At 36.6% G+C, this 1,801-nt stretch overlaps 1 protein-coding gene across 2 annotated transcripts in view; it reads left to right on the forward strand.

Annotated features, from left to right (window-relative positions):
* Positions 1-781: 781 nt before the first annotated feature.
* fam83b (family with sequence similarity 83 member B) overlaps positions 782-1,801 on the forward strand; it is a 39,266-nt gene continuing 38,246 nt past the window's right edge. The window contains exon 1 of one of the 2 annotated variants that reach the window (XM_056471389.1): positions 782-918. The gene's annotated coding sequence lies outside the window, so the exon portion shown is untranslated. The other variant, XM_056471390.1, reaches the window with a different exon arrangement.

The raw sequence follows: 1,801 nt of genomic DNA on the forward strand, positions 1-1,801 counted from the left end.
TTCTAGCTGGCCAATAGTTGGTTTAAGCTGGTATTTGCTGGTCAAGAGTTAGATTAAGAAGGTTGTGGATGGCCATGAAGTGGTTTAAGTTAGTTTAAGCTGGTTCTTGCTCATCATGAGCTCATTTAAGATAGAGTTAGTTTTGGCTGGCCATGAGCTGTTTTAAGCTAGTTCTTGCTGGTCATTAGCTTGTTTAATCTTTCCTCTGGTCATGCGATGGTATAACCTGGTTCTTGCTGGCTATGACCTGGTTTAGCTGGTTCTTGATGGTCATAAGCTGGTTTAAGATGGTTCTTTGCTAGTGCAGTTTAAACCAGCTCCTGGCCCTGCAAAAAACAGCAAGTATAACAAGCATAAACTAGCAGCCATCTGTTAAAACCTACCTAACCAGCATATGCTGTTTTTATCAGCACATGATCGTTTTCACAGATCAAAAATAAATGAATTCATTCACACACACAAAAAAGTCCCTAACATTAACACACTCTGCCTTCCTGCATGTCGTGAAGGACTTTATTTAGTCCCTGAAACACTGTACGTGTCACATTTACAAAACACGGCCTCTGTCAGAGAGAAGACGACAGCTCCGGCGAGAAACAGAAACTGTCAGCTTTATCTCAGTGCACTCTGAACTCTGTGAAAGAGACGACAGATAGATAGATAGAGGAGAAGAGAAGAGGTGTGTCTGTACGGCGTCGGACAGGTTTACTGCCTCTGGCCAGTGAGACGCTCTCATTATTTGCATGTGAAAACTTGAGTCTCCACCCTTCAGCAGGTTCTCAGCACTTCTCCTGTTCAGACACATTCAGGGTTTATCAGAGACTAACAAACTCCCTTTTGGCTTGTGAAATACCTCAATGTTTCACCGCAACACAGAATAAGAATGCTAAGAGACGCGGCGTGATGAGATCCTCTTAAGTAAGTCACTTTTTTGCAAATGAATGTCTTACTGGAGCAGATACTGGGTTGTTTGGATGTAAGGAAAGAAAGCTGGAAAGTACAGCTGACAGGTTGGTTTACTGAACATCTTGTGTCGTTTTTGCATACTGAAAGATATGTTTAAGTGTGATGTCAGTGCATGACATTGCTGTGACAGACTAGTTTTGAGAAAGCGAACCGAAATTAATAATCTTTTGTTGGAACATGGATATCTTCACTGCAAAAAATTAGTTTCTTAGAGTTTTTATTTCTTGTTTCTACAAAAAATATGTATTAAAAAATCTGTTTTCAGAAAAAAAAGCCTAAATTAAGTGACTTTCTCATTAAAAACTAGCAAAATAATCTACCAGTGTGGTAATTAAAATAATCTAAGCATATTTTGCTTACTATTATTGCATATTATTATACTCGTTTTAAAGAAAAACTTGTTTAAAACAAGACACATTTTTATTTTACTTGTCTAGAAAATGCTTCTTGATTTAAGAATTTATAGACTAAGAATTTGTACTGAAAACGAAAGAAAAACTAAGTAAGAAAAGCCTTTTATTTATAAAGTTTATATATTATTGTCTGTAAGGTGAACAAATCTTAGAAAAGAGTTTGCTGTTATCTCTCAAAGTTAGCTTTTATCATTAAGTGTATGGAAATGAGGCATTTGCAAGTGAAATGAGCTTTCAAAGTAATATATATTAAAATGCAAATACCCACAGTTACGGGTCAAAGACAATAGAAGGTTTTATGTGTCAAGCGATGAGAACAACATTGATGACATACTGAAACACTCTATCTGAGCCCCCTAAATACTGCATAGTTCTTATTTTAAATCCCATTGTAATTTGTCATTGTCCCATTTGATAGCAAG

The sequence above is a fragment of the Danio aesculapii genome, chromosome 13, assembly GCF_903798145.1.
Source record: "Danio aesculapii chromosome 13, fDanAes4.1, whole genome shotgun sequence".
Taxonomy (NCBI): domain Eukaryota; kingdom Metazoa; phylum Chordata; class Actinopteri; order Cypriniformes; family Danionidae; genus Danio; species Danio aesculapii.